Raw genomic sequence first — 19,120 nt, forward strand, 5'->3', positions numbered from 1 at the left:
CCCAGAAGCAGCAGTTTGACCTAAGTCGCGTATATACTTCTGGATGAAGTGAGATTATTATTATTATTACCATTTATTTATATAGCGCCACTAATTCCGCAGCGCTGTACAGAGAACTCACTCACATCAGTCCCTGCCCCATTGGGGCTTACAGTCTAATTTCCCTAATATACACACACAGACAGACACAGAACAACACACACAGACAGACATACAGACTAGGGGCAATTTGTTAGCGGCCAATTAACCTACCAGTATGTTTTTTGGAGTGTGGGAGGAAACCGGAGCACCCGGAGGAAACCCACGCAAACATACTCCTCACGGATAAGGCCATGGTCGGGAATTGAACTCATGACCCCAGTGCTGTGAGGCAGAAGTGCTAACCACTGAGCCACCGTGCTATGATATGAGATTATGAGTGAATGAGCTCCATTGTGTGCACCACTGGCACCATTTATTGTATCTATCATTCTGAAGACAATTTATTATTTTACCTGTTTCTACTAAACAAGGTGAACTTTTTTATATATGTTTTTATGTTATTAAATGTTTTAATTTTAGAAGTGTCTGTTTGGATGTGTGGTATGTATTGATTAGGGAGTCTGTTTGTGCTTCCTTTTTTTCTTTTGCGATGCTTTCAGTAATAAATTATTATACAATAATTTACGGGTAGTAAGAGCAACTCTCTCCCCAAGCATGAACAGAAATATAATGTATTGAATTGACACTAATATTGTGACTCCAGATTGGGTCAGTTAGCGGTATAATAGAAAATCTGAACCATAATTCTAGGTCAGTGTCCAATTGAAATCCTTTTGGATATTAGATTTTGTTGTGACTTATACAATTGTATGACTTCCAGCTAGAGCTGTGATTCAAAGTGTCACCAGAATAGAGAAAGAAGTCTCAAAATGGAGAGGGCTCATGGGAGAGTGTAGATGGCGGATACACTAATGGGGGAGAACAGTGTAAATCCCCCTTTGAGAGGGACTCACCAATTGAGCGAATGTGAGGCTTCTTATGCCGCAGAGCTGGTGGGTGGTTAAGTAGGAGCACTCCCACAAGGTGAATAGTGGAGTGCCTAAACTATGGAAGATGGCGGCATGCTGGGGTTGAAGAATAAAGACCTCCTGTCCTGATGCCGGAGAGGAATGTATCGTGGGTCCTCAGGTGGAAGGTGGCACACGGAGGGGTGGAGATGTCAGGCCGCACAGCGAGAAGGGTGGTCAGGTTGGGGAAGACAGCTGCAGATTCCAACCACCTGGGTAGTGTCAGTTGCAAGGAGAAATGGTGTCCTAGGGAGTGCGGAACCGAGCGCAAGTATAGCGCACTCTTCATCCCTGATAGACTCAGCCCGGTGAGGAGAGATGCGGTGAGGGTAAGGGGGTCAGAAGGTGGCTTAGGGAAACCAGGAAGGATGAATTCACAGGGGTTCAGACAGAGCTGAGGGAAGATGTGACTGCCATCTTGAGAGTCCAGGCTACGCGCCACAAACAAATCCTGTTACACTCTGATTAACAGGAACTCAGATCTGCAAAGCTGCCAAAAATTTACTTTAGTAAATCCTCCTCTATTTCTTTTACAAACGCCAAAAACAAAATGTGTTCTTTACTCATAGCTGCCTACTCTCCCAGAATGTCCGTGAGACTCCCTAATTTTCCCGAACTCCCGAAAAAGCAGGCAAACTTCCCGGATCCAGCTATCTCCGTTGGTGAAGTGGATGGGAGCGGGGTTAAACACGTCATCATGGCCCCGCCCCCTGCTGCGATTGGCTGAAATTGTCAAAGATTGACAGGGGCGGTGCCTATCAACGCAAATTCGCGTGGACACGCCCCTTCAAGGAACCCCCTCCCGGACAGCATCCATGAAAAGTTGTCAAGTATGTGTCTTTACTGCTCCAACAGTGCATCCAAATACATTTTGCATATAACAGTTTCAATCTTCTGCATTAATAGATCCGATGATTACATGGTAATTTAACTATGTAGCCATTGGGATTTGGCAGGATAACATAGGCAGCTGAGACAAACAAGTAATGGGCACGTTTAGAGACAGACCTCAAGCTTTCAGTCAGTTTCCCGAAACACATAACAAGATAATTTAACGGTTTATGGCAATATTAAATATTGCTCTAGTAACTTAACTGGTAAATTTATTATATCTAGTTCATCACCACTTTCTTCTTGATTTTGTCGGGTCCATATGTTCACAGTATTTTGGGTAAGTGTGTTTTTGAATTTCTAAATAGGCTTTATAGCTAATCATAGCCTGGAATAATTTATATGTGTCATATGTGAGTTTTTCTCCATTTTATTTACACAGAACTGTGTGTATTTTACCACTAGTATTCTTTAACTTGAAATTCTGATATTTACAGACTTCATATTCCCGATGCACCCAATAGTATTGTTTTTTTTACAGACAGTTCTAATTTTTGATAGTGAAACGGGGCATGACCTTGGCCTACATTGTCCTATTGGGAACGTTGTCTCATTGTTCCACTAGGAGTAGAAATAGTTAAACAGATCATGTAATAATTATACTGAATGTGGCAGGAAGGAAATGGTGGTTGCTATGAACCAAACAAAATAATACATACAAAAATACATGAGTAGAGGTCAGACTCAGATGCAGTATTATCTTGTGTGCATAGATTTAACAGTGATATATAAAGCTGACACATCATTTACAGCGACCATAAAACAATTGATGGGGTTGGACCTACACACAGTGGAGGCAGCCATTTTGTGGTATAAACCAATATTCATAAGAAGCTTTTTAATTCATTAGTACCTAATAAATTGAAAGCCTGGATATTGGGTTAACCCACAAAATGATGGCTGCCTCCACATGTATGTGACAGGTTTATTCGAAATTCTGTATTTAGGGTTTCTCACCACTCCAAAACCACATATTGTTAGTGGTCCCTCAGGATCCGGAGTCGGGAAACACTGCTGTAGCATAACAATGGATATCGCCTACAGTTACAGACCTCCAGGGGCGGATTGGGAACTCAAAGTGGCCCTGGAAAACATTCTGGAAGTGGCCTCACATGGGCGGGAGCAAATCAACGCTGGGCAGGGCCAACACAAAAGTTGGCAGGATTAACTCAGTTATGCATAATCACAGCGGTCACCAGCAGGCAAAGCTATAGCAACATGCAGTGGTAGGCGGAGTCATAGCAGTACAAGGCGGAGCCTGTCGCGGTAAGCAGATACAAACAAAGGCTATAAAGTATGCTGCTCTACCCCAAGTATTTAATGAACGTAAATAACTGTAAACTTTTACTAAATTGTGTAAACAAAAAGACATTTGATGCTATGGACTCATGAGGGAATATCACTAATCCTCACCCTGACACCAGCACACCCCTACATATAAGAATGTCATTCACTTCAGCGATCCCTCTACCCTTCCCACAGTGAGTTTGGACAGGCCTCCATGGGGTAACAAAAAATAAGAATTAAAGAAACAGAAAAAAAACATCAGGCGATCTCTGTAGCAAACTCCCGGAAAGGTCTATGGTCAGTCCGCCCCTGCAGAACTCTGAGCATTCTAATGCTCTGATTTCCTGCATGGTTGTCTAGGCTTATGAATTGTGCAAAGTAAGTGTCCATACAATTCATCTCAAAGATACACTATATGGACAAAAGTATTCGGACGCTTGACCATTACACCAAAAGGGATTGTAATGGCATTGTATTCAAATACATATACTGTAATATGGAGTTGGTCCTCCAGCCCAAGGTAGCCCACTATGGGACTGGCCCAGGGGGGGCAGATGTCCCCCTGCCCCCCAGCCCATCCAGACCCTGATATAATGTATGTATTTACATAACACTAGCCATTTTATATATGAAGAGCCCTACTATTATAGCAGCAGCTGCACATCTTACAAAACCATTGAGTAATATAAAAGAAAATGGATAAGATGACTATACTGTTCCTATAGAAAATGATAGCACTAAGAACACCAAAAATATAAGAGGCTTTATTTACATTCAAATGACATGGAGAAGTAGCCATACAAAACTATATATTCTTGTATCTGTATTTTGAATACAGATACAAGAAAGGATAATGTATCTCTTCCTGTGAATTCTTGGTGTTATAAGTGGTTTGGATGTACTTTGATTTATTTACTTTTTTTTTTTTTTTTTATAAACTTTTTATTAGAAGTTTCCATCGTTTTCACAAAGCGCATAGTATACAACATATGTAACTATAAATAAGATGTAACATACCGAACAATAACATGGATCTAGTTTTGATATGAAACGGAAGCAAAGAGTTCAGCTCTAGAGTAGAGTTCATATAAAATAAATTAGAATTTTTGGGGAAGAGGTGTAAATTGTATAATGCAGTTTGCATTCTAAATGTGTTTACAGCCTCTCACTATATAATGTGCATGTCCCATGAGTTGATAGCTTAGACAGACGGTGACTTTGTGAGAAGAATGTTTAATGTACGTCAGACTAATCAATGCTAAAAACCTATTGGTTCCTATAGGATTATGATTATAATGATTTTTATTTTTCTCTGCTTTTGCTGCAGATTTACACTGTGATGTTGATAACTATGAAGAGGTCGTGGGCATTGCTCCGTTACAGTGTTAGACTAGTGGTGGTATATCATGTTATGACCACTGCAGCCCCACTCAGCACCTCTCTGCCAGGAATTTCATTCCCGTGTTGCTTGTTTGAGAGCAGTTGCATCAGGTTGACTTTTTGACCAGTGCTCTGGTTGCGCCTCAGAATCCTGCTCCACCAGGTGGAAAACAGATCACAGATGCTAAACATATAGCTGAAGCCTGATCGTCACTTACATCCGTGCACAGACAACATTTGTCAGTGACCCGGGCAGATTAAAATATTAAACCACATGTCTAATATAAAATCATTGGGAGCGCCTCTAAAGTTACAAATCTTATGTTTCTCACTATCCCCTAGTTTTCCAGGACAGTCATATGATAAGAGTTTTATCTTTTATCTGCTACCTTTTCTTATTCTGTACTGTATGATATGATTGAATGAAGTTGAATATTTAATATACAATAGAATTTTATTATGGTCATGTCCAGTGGTCAGGTCATGTTGGGGGATGTAGTGTCCTATGTCTGTATACAGTGTTATAGAATTTATTATGAATATGTCCAGCAATTGTGTGATGTTGGGGGTTGTAGGGTCCTTTTTTCTCTATAGAGTGTAATAGAATTGTATTATGATCATATACAGTGGTCAGGTCATGTTGGGAGGTGTAGTGTCCTATGTCTGTATACAGTGTAATAAGATTGTATTATGATCATGTCCAGTGGTCAGGTCATGTTGGGAGGTGTAGTGTCCTATGTCTGGTTACAGTGTAATAAGATTGTATTATGATCATATACAGTGGCCAGGTCATGTTGGGAGGTGTAGTGTCCTATGTCTGTATACAGTGTAATAAGATTGTATTATGATCATATACAGTGGCCAGGTCATGTTGGGAGGTGTAGTGACCTATGTCTGTATACAGTGTAATAAGATTGTATTAAGGTCATATACAGTGGTCAGGTTATGTTGGGAGGTGTAGTGTCCTATGTCTGGTTACAGTGTAATAAGATTGTATTATGATCATATACAGTGGTCAGGTCATGTTGGGAGGTGTAGTGTCCTATGTCTGATTACAGTGTAATAAGATTGTATTATGATCATATACAGTGGTCAGGTCATGTTGGGAGGTGTAGTGTCCTATGTCTGATTACAGTGTAATAAGATTGTATTAAGGTCATATACAGTGGTCAGGTCATGTTGGGAGGTGTAGTGTCCTATGTCTGTATACAGTGTAATAAGATTGTATTATGTTCATACACAGTGGCCAGGTCATGTTGGGAGGTGTAGTGTCCTATGTCTGTATACAGTGTAATAAGATTGTATTAAGGTCATATACAGTGGTCAGGTCATGTTGGGAGGTGTAGTGTCCTATGTCTGGTTACAGTGTAATAAGATTGTATTATGATCATATACAGTGGTCAGGTCATGTTGGGAGGTGTAGTGTCCTATGTCTGATTACAGTGTAATAAGATTGTATTATGATCATATACAGTGGTCAGGTCATGTTGGGAGGTGTAGTGTCCTATGTCTGGTTACAGTGTAATAAGATTATTTTATGATCATACACAGTGGTCAGGTCATGTTGGGAGGTGTAGTATCCTATGTCTGGTTACAGTGTAATAAGATTGTATTATGGTCATATACAGTGGTCAGGTTATGTTGGGAGGTGTAGTGTCCTATGTCTGTATACAGTGTAATAAGATTGTATTATGATCATACACAGTGGTCAGGTCATGTTGGGAGGTGTAGTATCCTATGTCTGGTTACAGTGTAATATGATTGTATTATGGTCACATACAGTGGTCAGGTTATGTTGGGAGGTGTAATATCCTATGTCTGGTTACAGTGTAATAAGATTGTATTATGGTCATATACAGTGGTCAGGTCATGTTGCGAGGTGTAGTGCCCTATGTCTGTATTTAGTTCATAGAAATGTATTATGTTAATGTCCAGCAGTCAGGTCATATTTGGAGGTGTATGAAACAATGTGGTCTGCTAAATACCGCATTGCTCTCATTGACAAGTGTAATATATACGTGTGAATATTGCTGTATTATCTGCGAGACATAAGCAAAATCTAATTCACATTATTTGATTTGGGTTGATTGTTTTTATTGGTGTGAATTGTTGTCCTCTAGTATTTCAGCGAGAACATATTAATATGTGCTCTTTATGCTTTGCACCACTCTGTGAGCAGTAATGCTGGGCTATGTGACTGCCTTTGGCCAGCAAGGAGCAGGCTGGTTGTACTCCTCAGCACAGCTGGGTTTGACAGACAGCTCCTGCAATGTACTGTTCTTAGAAAGGCAGCCAGAGGAAAGTGCTGCCCTGGACTGTCCTGAAGCTTTATTTAGTGAACTGTACAAGCTCGGCCAGGAGCCCTGACACACGGGGACATTCTGAGCTAATGCCAAGAGACCAAGGAAACACTAGTGTTTAAGGTCAATGTACGGCAACAATAACTTAGGCTTAATGCTTTGTTTTGATTACAACGAATATGGACAACGTTTATGATTTGTGGCTACTTTGAAGTCTTATCCATGTGTGTAGGATCTGTTATACCAAAAGCTTGCATTATAGATAATATTCCCATTAGTCTGTAAGTAAATGCAATTGAGATTAAAGGGGTAATCGTTGTTCCCGCTTAGTGGACCTATGTTAGTTTCCAAAGCTCAGCAATGAGAGAAAAAGAAAAGACAATTTAATTTTCTCCGATCCTCTTTGAGCACTACCTGTTTTGTAGTTCACATAGAAAAGAACAATGAAAGGAGATCATTTTCATTGTAAAATCCTAACCGGTGGTAGTCATTTTAATGACATCCCACACACCGACACTACTTACCCCGACCTAGTGATTCCGAAAGTGGGATCCGCGACATGTTGATGTTTCCGACTGTTAAAAAAAAGCTGACGTGTAAGAATTTGTACAGGTTCAGGTCCCGGCATACAGAATTACGTCACTTGTCAACACAACACTATTACTGCTGGTCTTAAGGGGGCACTGTAACTAGAAGCCGGCTGGAGAATGTACAAGTAAAAAGCATTCTCCAGCCGGCTCCTAGTTACAGTGCCCCCTTAAGACCAGCAGTAATAGTGACGTAATTCTGTGTGCCGGGCTCTGAATCTGTACAAAGTCTTACAAGTCAGCTTTTTTTAACAGTCGAGAACATCAAAATGTCGCAGATCCCACTTTCGGAATAACTAAGTCGGGGTAAGTAGTGTCGGTGTGTTACACACCGTTATTTCGTACCAAACCCATCCTAAACTATGTTGCAGTTTACATTGAATTCTGACCAGAACTATGCAGCTATACTAACATATTGTGTTAAAGAACACCTGATGGTCTGTGGAGGTCCTCTATGTCCAGGACCATCATAGTCCCTGAGTAGCTCATCCTTGTGAGTGCTATGGTCCCTCTTCCAGGGTTCAACACCCTGGAGAAGATTAACTCATTAACCTCTTTCAAGCCTGTGGATAACACCAATTGGACGCCTGCTGCTGAGTCACGTTTATCGTCCAGTCAGTATTATCCAAACTCTAGCCAGATCGCTGTACTCATATAGACTTCTCCAGGGTCAATTACCAGCATTATCAGGAAGCTTACATGATAGGGCCATTGACAATGCCATTGAAACGTTTTAAAAAAGCAGCCCCTCTCTCCTGCTCAGTTACTGACCCTGGGGGACTCTGAGGGTACAGGGAGAGCACAGGTAAGTGACCGTTTCTTTTTATCTATCGCACATAATTTCACTCATAACAGTAGATAGTCTTTAAATATTTAAAGACAATAAACTCTTCTTTCATAGCTGCACACTCCTCTTGGCTGTAAAGCATTCATGCCACAGACTTTGGCAGTAGAATTGTCTGTCCAAATATACATTGTTGAATCAAATAACCCTTAAAACTGCAGAGGAGCTGATATAAAACAAACATAAATAAGCCATAATAATTTGTAGATACATAATATTATTTATGTATTGAATACATGAATTAAAAAATGATTGAACATCTCTTTAAACTCCAAGGAGGTGGTTTATGAAGTGCACCCGATATGCACCATAAGCCGCTTGGATTTGCACTGATGCACCTGAATGAGCCATAAATAAGGAGTACACCTACCCTCCACTCTTGAAGGGGCCTTTGCATCTTTAAGGTGTGGGAAAAATCTCCAGGTGGGCACTGTGCCAAAGTTTAAACATGACATCAAAGTCCATCCTCCTACCTGTTGTACAGACACTGCTTAATAAATTTGTGGTATTTTTCTCCAGTTACTGGCTTAATAACTGAGAGGAGGGAATATATGGTCTGTCTTTATTATGTACGGTAGCCACCGTGCTGCTGCATATCCCTTGGTTGATATTGTCCTTTGGTTTTGCACTGTGCTGTAATTTGCATTTTAGAATTGTTTCCTGTTATCTGTCTGTATGTATTAGCAATAAATGGTATAACCTATTATTGTAAAGTTATATAAAATATGCCAATGTGTAAGCAAATGATGATAACGGTGTCTGCCTAATGTATGAAATATTTGTATGCATAACTACAATTAGCTTCATCAACTGTTACCATTTTTAAGCCCTTAAAACTCCATTCATTTCCCAGTATTACTGTTTACATTGAGCTATATCTGTTGGTAGAAGCTTGTTTATGAAAGTAAATTCTACCAGTGTTTTAGTGTCTGGGTTACAGCATACTTGCCTTCTTTCAGATAGTGAAGTCCGGGAGATCCCGGACAGGTGGCGTGACTACAGGGCGGGAGGGGGCGTGGAGCGGTTTGACCCTGTAACAGAAACAACTATTTGTCGTGGGGGGCGGGGCCAACATTATGCGATTCATTGCAAATTGCATTATTTTGACTAGAAAATTGCGGGATGCAGGAGATTTACCTGCTCTCCCGGGAGTCCTACCCGGAATTCAGGAGTCTCCCAGACATGCCGGGAGAGTTGGCTAGTATGGGTTACAGTAAGTTTAATATTAATATATATGTTTTTCATTTTCACCTGATGAAAGATGATGATTTTTTAATAGAACATGCTGGGATTTGTAGTTACACCACAGGTTCTCTACCTCTGATATAGACACAAGGTTTAAAGACCACATATGAAGCCATTTCAGGACTGCACCTAGTGGCTCAAAGTTCTGTTTAATTAAAATGTGAAATGTAGTAAATTTACAGGCAGCGGTTGATTTATCAGGGGGTAGTGAAACCACCATATTAAGTAATGCTGCAGTAATTTGTGACTATTTATTACTGCTGTCTGTTTATTAGGGTGCCATTCTTTTCTGTATACTAATATGCATAATAGTACTGCTACCCTATCCTGTACATTATAATTGGTTAGGATGTAATGTAATAGAGTGTGTGTATATGTATATGTATATATATATATATATATATATATATATATATATATATATATATATATATATATATATATATATATATATATATATAAATAATAGATCTCATTATATCCGGGAGGTCAGGAGTATGCAATGTTCTGTCTATACACTGCTCCAATGGCAGATCACAAACCTGACGTCATCAGCTTTCATCTAACTAGTGCAAATAGCATTTCATGCCAATTAGCATGAGCCGCAGATGGCGCCATGCTGTGTGCCTAGGCATAGACAGAGAATGGGGTTCACACCGATAAGGTACTCTTTAGACACACTCTACAAGAGAGTGCATCTAACAAATGGTTAGACACAGGATAAGGGTTGTATTTGCATAATAAACTCTTTGGTTGTATTTTGCACATTTATTCCCAGTAAAAAGACACAAGTGAATAGTGGATACAACTTATGAGGCTTCCACCTGTGCAAGCACTGGTGTTATCACAACATGAATGGTCCCAGTGTAGCATGTTCTACTTGGAAGCACAGGACAAGACATCCTAACATGCGATATCATATAGAGAACGGTATATACCAATACAGGACATCCTACCATGCGGTATCATGTAGAGAACGGTATATACCAATACAGGACATCCTACCATGCGGTATCATGTAGAGAACGGTATATAATAATACAGGACATCCTAACATGCGGTATCATGTAGAGAACGGTATATAACAATACAGGACATCCTAACATGCGGTATCATGTAGAGAACGGTATATAATAATACAGGACATCCTACCATGCGGTATCATGTAGAGAACAGTATATAACAATACAGGACATCCTAACATGCGGTATCATGTAGAGAACGGTATATAATAATACAGGACATCCTAATATGCGGTATCATGTAGAGAACAGTATATAACAATACAGGACATCCTAACATGCGGTATCATGTAGAGAACGGTATATAATAATACAGGACATCCTAACGTGCGGTATCATGTAGAGAACGGTATATAACAATACAGGACATCCTAACATGCGGTATCATGTAGAGAACGGTATATAGTAATACAGGACATCCTAACATGCGGTATCATGTAGAGAACGGTATATAACAATACAGGACATCACATTGCACCCCATGGTATATAAAGCAGGACAAACCATTGTAAGGTATGAAGGAGCTGCACAAGTTTTGAACAGCTTAGAGGTGTTGGGTCTGATAACTGGGAAGTTATCTCTCTGTCAGTAACTGCAGTGTCTTCCTATTTTTACCATGTAAAACACTAATTCTTGCTTATAAAGCTCTCTGTTATGTTGCACCATCCAACATCACCTTCCTAACAGTGCTCTCTGCTGTGGTAATGGCTTAAACCGATTATCCTGCCTTGATACCACCTCCACTTTCCAGCACCCATACTCTGGAATACACTGTACCTCAGCCAATCACTAAACACCATTATTGAGGGTGTGACATAGTTGATCTGTGTAATACTTCGTTGTACTGTTGTACAAAACCAGCATCTTCTTCTTATGTTTATTTCACACGTCTCTATTGATTATAGAACCCTAATATCTTATCATTCCCGTTTCAGTTTACATTGAATTCTGACCTATGCAGTGCAAGCTTCTTCTCAGTCATTTCTATGGTAGCTTGTGACCTGCACCACATAAACCACATGCCTACAAAGTGACCTTAACCCTTACAAAAGGTGTATTCACAATCCATGTGCTAACATATAAAATGTAACAGGAGAATTCCCCCTTCAGAGAACTGCTGCAGCGCGCATGTCCTTATTTGTGCTGTGAATTGTGGTGTTAGACCATGCTGCTTCTGACCCTGGAAATGTAAACCTTTTTTTTTTGCAAACATATGTCACTCATCATCCACCCCGTACAAAGTCTGTTATGTAGCCTAGATATGGGAAGAGAAAATCAATGTATCCTGCGGCTGTGCAGCTAATCTCACCTTTCACACTTTCTGCAACTGATCAGGCTCTGCAGTACATATAACATTTCAAATACTAGAGTTTCTTGTTTTTTTTATTTACTTTTATATTGTTGTAGTATTTTAGGCTCAGTTATGCATGTTATATTAATGGCAGTAACAGTTTAAAATGCATAGTAAATATTAATATATAAAAAAAGCACCTCATGGAAGCAAGAAACTCACCTCTTCCTCAAAGCTTACAATCTAAAGAGTATATGCTGGACAGGGTTAAACAAACGCTAGGTAACCAGTTTGAGAACTACAACTCCCATGTAGGCCCTGCAAGCCTCTTAGTTGGAATGCCTAATCTTGTATATGTACAGCAACATTAAGCAAACTCCATGCTGGGACTTGTAGTTCCACACCAGCTGATTAACCACAAATGATCTGCTGTACAGTATAATAGCTCAATGACATAACAGTTTTCTGATCAGGGTCTAATAACTGGTTTGATGCAAAATAATTACTATTGGACTTACCTCTCACAGGAGATGCTAGTTAAGTTCAGTCTTCCTTTCAGATGACCAGCAAGACAAATCCATGTATAGAGGTAGCCAGCCAATTCATGTAATTATCGCCCTGTTACTGAATATTAATCCTCCTTACCTCTTTCCTCCCCAATATCCCACTATTATTCTCCCTGTACAGTGATAGCATTAAAGTGTGGCAGACAGTCTGGTTGAGAGCTGCATTGGAAAGTCACCAGGGCCCTTAGCTCTTCATTGGACCAAGCTCTAAATATAACCCACCCACTTATAGTTCCCTCTGTAGGCAGATGGTCCTGTCAAAAAGCTGACCTCGATGCTTGGCTGTATCCACAGAGACAGCTAGCCAGTCAGAGCCGCACTGTAATGGGATAAAATACAGTTAGCCATCTGCTTCTAAACAACAAACATTTCGGATCAGACCTCAATTGTTCTCCCTAGCATGAAAGAATGTAGACTTGTATCACGTTTATTAATAGAATGTAATACTCTCCTCGTTGTATGTGCTTGCATTAAAATTCAGTGCTACCTGCCTGAGAGGAGAATGAGTCACTTGTAAATATCACATTGCACAAATGTGTTAATTTCCTTTATCTTTCAACATCCGTGCCAAGAGTCTCTCGTATGAATCCAAGAAGCTCCTGGCAGGGTATAATGGACTATTTTATTGGAATTAATGTAATTAAGAGAAACTGATATACAATATAAATGCTGTTCATATTTGTTCCCAAAAACACTCTGCTATTTCCAATTGTTTTACAAGCAGACATATAAATATATGATGTATTTAAGAACAGTATTTTTGTACACATCTATGTTTTGGTTTTTAAAAAAAATTGAAGTCAAGCCTGTGGGAGAGGTGCAGGTTTGTTCATTAACGGGATGTTTCATCGAAACATTATTTATGTTACAAATTAGATACAATGGGGCATGTTCAATTGCCCGCGGTTTCCGCCACAGAAAAACTATTACCGGTATTACGGTAGTAGTAAGCCGGATTTCAGCTCGCAGCTCCCTGAGCCGCAAGCTGAAATCCAGCAAGAAAATTACCATAATACCGGTATTTACGTGCACTATTACCGTAATGACTGTAATAGTGCGCGGGACGCGTTACTTTTGGCTGTAACGCCAACAATTGAATATGCCCCAATAAGACAGAGCTTTAAATTGCCCCCATTGCCTACACATAGGGGGGAATTCAATTCTGCCATGTTCAACGTGGCGGTAATCATATTACCGTTAATACGGCAATTTTAACCCTGATTTCTGCGAGCAAAAACCAGCGTTAAAGATTATCGTATTAACGGTAATAATGCGCATTACCGTATCAACGGTAATAATTTGCACTATTACAGTATTATCGGTAATAGTGCGCACTATTTACTGTAATATTGCATTTTCCCTGTAGTGGAGGAAGCTGTTTTGTAGTTTAAACCGATATTCAGGCTATTAATTCACTAGGAATTAATGACCTCATTGAGACATGCGGTACACGAGTTTTAATGATGTCACTAATTCCCAATGAATTGATCGTCTATCTTTGTGAATATTTGTTCATCCCACAAAATAAATGCTGCAACCGTGTAGACAGTGGGTGCAGGTTATCTGCAGCTTTAAAGACTTGTACAACTTTCTGTAGACTTTCTTTCTTTCTCAGATTCAGTGCGAGACCTGACTGCTGTGCAAGGTGCTTGTAGAGGCACATTGATCAAAATCAATAAAAGAAGAGAAACAACTTGATAAGATGTTATTTGTGTAAGGATAGAATCTCTTAATAGGCTGTGATTTCCTTTCTGCCTGTTGGACTGTGTTCTCCCTCTTGTTTATTCTTATGTTATCCTGTGATCACTGTCCTGGTCATATGGTTTGTGATAGAAGGGTGCATTCCACATGAAAACAATATGCCTGTTAAGTAGAGACTAAGGGGTATATTTACTAAACTGCGGGTTTGAAAAAGTGGAGATGTTGCCTATAGCAACCAATCAGATTCTAGCTGTCATTTTGTAGAATGTACTAAATAAATGACAACGATTGGTTGGATCCCAATAAAACTGCATCCCAATAAAAGTACGTGATACAACCTGATCACCAGCTTTGATGTGGTGAAAATGAGCGTGCGCACTTGTGCATAGAAAGGAATATCCCGAAACATGCAACCTCTCCGCCTATTTATCTAAATTCAATATTAGCGGTCTGCATAATTAAATCTACTTTTTGCACTGCTGCTCCTGCTTTCTACTTGCAAGCACCCTCTTGCTGCACAACTCCTCCCATTGGCTGATGTAAACTTCAGCTCCTCCCCAATACCATGTGCTTTGGCTGGGATCTAGGTTCATCTACGCAAGTTGAAGTGCCACAAAAGAAGATTTTGTCATTTTGTTCTTCATAAATGACACCCATAGTATCACATACGTTAACTCCATCATCACGCTGCTGTCTAAACCTTTTCTAGGTTTTCAGCCTCCACAACTTCTTAACAAATCAAATTCTTCCATAAGAGAGAAGCCGGTTGAGCATTAGTCTTGTGAAAAAAATCAACCTCCCCACAATACCTATTGGCATATAAATCACAGTTTTTGTTTCAAAGTAAGTCTAATTTATTCCCAATGTTGAACATTGAGTCATATAAAAGGTTTTCATGTTTCTCATATACATTACCATCTAGGTGGCACTATTGATGTACAATTTGTGTATCTTTTAGTAATTGGGAAAGACCTATAAAGTGCACACTTGAGAGGTGTGGGGATCGGCTGATACATAAGGTAGCAGAGTGATCAACAATTGCAAAAAAAAGAAAATAAAAGAAATAGAAAAAACAAAAGCAAAATTGGTTGCCAAAATAATCTAATCATTTTGCCTGAAAGAATATGGGCACAAAGAGTAACCAACAGCCCATATAGGCAATTTGTTAATATGGTAGATATGAAAATAAAGCTAGTAAAGTACTAATCAACGGCAAACATACACTACATGGCCAAAAGTATGTGGACACCCCTTCTAATTAATGTGTTTGACCATTTCAGTCACACCCATTGCTAATAGGTGCATAAAATCTATAATCTCTATAGTCAAACATTAATAGAAGAATGCGTCATACTGAAAAGGTCAGTGACTTTCAATGTGACACTGTCATATGATACCACTTTCCAACAAGTCAGTGCATCAAATCTCTGCCCTGCTAGAGCTGCCCCGGACAACTGTAAGTGCTGTTATTGTGGAGTGAAAATGTCCAGGAGCAACAGCAGCTCAGCCGCAGAAATCGCAGGCCACACGAGCTCACAGTAGTAGTGTGCACATCTCGTCTGTCTTCAGTTGCATCACTTAGTACTGACTTCCAAACTGCTTCTGGAAGCAACATCATTACAAGAAATTAGTTGGAAGCTTTACATATTGGGTTTCCATGGCCAAGCAGCCGCTCGCAAGCCTCAGATCACCACGTACAATGCCAAATGTCAACTGGAGCGGTGTAAAGCACACCCCAATTGGACTCTGGAGCAGTGGAAACGTGTTCTCCGGAGCAGAGCTGGATTCACCGCTAGGCAACTGCCTAGGGCCCAGAGATCCCTCCCAGGACCGGCAGTGAGCGGGGTAGGCAAGGCAGAGGGGCGCTCCCCTCCGTCTGCCATCTCCCTCTGTCCGCCGCCATAATAAAACAAATTGTGGCCGTAAACAGATAAAAAAAAACAAAAAGTCACGTGATCGCGCAGCGGCTTCCGGCAGTCTCTCCTCCTCTGCTTCCACTGAGACATTCAGAGGAGGAGAGACTGCTGGGAGCCACAGCGCGATCACGTGACTGTTTTTTTGGTTTTTTTGAAATCCATTTACGCCCACAGTGAGGACTAACCGAGGAGCAGAGAGGAGCAGTGTGCCGGAGAAGAAAGAAGACAGGAATACAAAAGAGAAAAAAGCAATAGAAAGGTAAGTAAAACAATGGAGGCACAGAGGTGATGATGAAGGGGCACATGTGATATTGTAAAGGGGCAAAAGTGGCAATGAAGGGGCACAGTGTGTTGATAGAGGGACAAAAGTGACGAGCACATACTTGGATTTATGCTTATTATTTTTGCAAACAACTTAAGTATTTCTGCCCTGACTTAAATACTTATAAAGTTGTTTTGACCCAAATACTTAAAAAACGGGACTGCTCTGTAATTATTTAGGGGTGCCTTTTTCTGTAGGAGGGTGGCCTAGCTCTTTTCACATGTTAAGTACGCCCACAATAATGCAAGCCACGCCCTCAATGGTATGGCCACACCTCCTTTGGCGGCGTGTCGACGCTGCGTGGTGGCACATACTTTCACTTCTGCTTAACTATAGGGGTATATGGAAGGCTGCAAAAATATAGTGCTATGGATTGTTTCAGGGAGGGGGGGCCACAAACCAGTATCCTGCCCAGAGCCCCATGAGTTCTAAATCCAGCTCTGCTCCGGAGTGACAAATCACCATCTGGCAGTCTTATGGGTTTGACAGATACCAGGAGAAAGCTTCCTATTCAAATATGGACTGCCAACTGTAAAGTAATAGTCTGGGGCTGTATTCCATGGTTTGGCCTGAGCATACAATGACATTCTACAGAATTGTGTTTTTCCAAATTTGGGGCAACAGTTTGAGGAAGGCCCTGTCCGGTTTCAGCATAATGGTGCCCCCATGCACAAAGTTAAGTCCATCAAATAATGGTTTCCCATGTTTGCTGTGGACTGAAGCGTCGACTGCGAGTCAGTACTTATGGTCCAACATCCATGCCAACCTCACTAATGCTTTTGTGGCTGGATGGTTGTGATCCGCACAGTCATGTTCTCTTCCTACTCTTCCTAGAAGAGTAGAGACTGTTATAGAAGTAAAGGGGGGAAAATACGCCTGGGAGAGATCGCCTAGTTGGGAAAAATATGGCGACATCTGGGAGGGGGACAAACACCATAACTGTATTACCAGTTACTATTTAGAGAAATTTAGGCTTAAAGGAGACCTCTTACCTTTGTAAAATGTAAGTGCCTTCAAATGTACTGATTTAATAATAGAAGCACCTAGAATAGCTGCATTGCTGTAATAAAAGTGGAGAAAGAACTCCACACCCACCTGATGCGTTATAATACTCATGTCATTTATCAACAGCATTATAATAGTCATGTCATTCAGTGACGAAACTACACATTGGTGCGGCAGGTGTCTTGCACCGGGGCCCATGGAAATAATGAGACCCGATACAGGAAAATGCAGAAGGTCGGGGGCCCCGGTACCCTCTTCACCGCCTTCTGCACCAGGGCCCACAGCTCACTAGTTCTGCCTCTGATGTCATTTATCAACTGCAGGGAAATAGTTGGCTTAATTTCCTCATACATTGCTTTTATTGAGGTCTGCAAGTTGCCTGCTCTCTGCAGTTTTATTTGTCTACAATTCAGGTATCTCTTTATTTACTGTGCAAGGTAGCTCAATTTATTTCCTCCATAGATGATCTACATAATTGCGGTGGATCTTTTCCGACCATTGCTTGACTATTTCTGATGAAGTCTAGTTCCTGGCCATAAAAAGAGCTGTCAGATGAGTTGAAATAGTCACATATATCAAGCAGTGACAGGGCAGCTATTTTTCACACAACTCATTACATCCCTCAGGGCTGTGCTGCAGATGGCAGTGCGTAGTGCTCTGCATTCCTCTGCAGCTCTGCCATGGTAAAATGACCGTTTTAGATACAGTACTTTTAGACTCTTCTCAGAAACCCTCAGCATATATTTGCATTGGTTACGGTTACTCAGCAATTTACAGTTAGTTGTAAATTGTTATTTATTATGGTGACCTTTCTCTAATAAAATTCCCAAGAGTAAATGTCCCAAATTAACAGAGTACGACCGCATAGGGGGATATTAATGAATAAAGCCCTGAGTTAGTACTTGTACACCTGGTACGGTAATACCATATCCCCCAGTCACCTATTACTGTTTGTCACCTGTTCAGAGAAAAGGTCCAGTTTTTAAGATATGTCTTTGGCACTTATTGTCCATGTCATTGTCTCTGCACAATGCCAACTACACTATTCTGTCATGTCCAGAAACTATTACAAAAGTGAAAGGTTATTGAGCTATTTAAAGTGCATTTTAATTATATTGTTATTATTATGTCCATATATCACGTCAGAGGTATAGTGCCCTATTGCCAACTGAAGCGTAGTCCATGAAAAGAGTGCAGTTATATTATAATAGATACGTGTAACCCCCGTCCCCCCATAATGACCAGAAGTTATATACATCCAATGTATAGATGTGATACCACAGCTCAGACTTGTATGGTGAGTTCCATTCTTTCCTGTGGGAGTGTTGCGATTGTTTTCCCAGCATTATGTCTGGTTACTGCAATGTCCAGCAAGTCTGTCTGGTTATCTCCTGACATTATAAGAAAGAAAATTGCCCATGCCCCCAAACTGCTTATCCACGGTCTTATTTTACAGACCCCCCATATGTTGAGAAGACTGTTGGTGGGATATGACATCTGTTCTTCCTAATGATTCGTGGGCAGGGAAGTCGCTGCTTTGTCAGAGTGCTGGTATAGTGGCAGTTGCTGATAGGCTTTGGCACCGGGGGACTGTGCACCAAGTCTTCAGCACAGTGCCCAGAATCATGTGTATTTATTTACAGCAAAGTATTAGATATACAATAATGGTATAGTGATGTCAGTACTAGTGTACTGTAACTATGATAAACAGCAG

At 40.5% G+C, this 19,120-nt stretch overlaps 2 protein-coding genes across 3 annotated transcripts in view; one reads left to right on the forward strand and one right to left on the reverse strand.

Moving 5' to 3' along the window:
- LOC142139424 (filamin A-interacting protein 1-like) overlaps window positions 1-12,693 on the reverse strand; it is a 107,028-nt gene extending 94,335 nt beyond the window's left edge. Inside the window, exon 1 of the mRNA XM_075197015.1 lies at window positions 12,415-12,693. The gene's annotated coding sequence lies outside the window, so the exon portion shown is untranslated. The remainder of the gene's footprint in view (window positions 1-12,414) is intronic.
- Window positions 1-19,120, forward strand: part of CMSS1 (cms1 ribosomal small subunit homolog) — a 236,656-nt gene that overhangs the window by 194,518 nt on the left and 23,018 nt on the right. The window lies entirely within an intron of this gene.

This window comes from Mixophyes fleayi, chromosome 2, assembly GCF_038048845.1.
Source record: "Mixophyes fleayi isolate aMixFle1 chromosome 2, aMixFle1.hap1, whole genome shotgun sequence".
NCBI lineage: Eukaryota > Metazoa > Chordata > Amphibia > Anura > Limnodynastidae > Mixophyes > Mixophyes fleayi.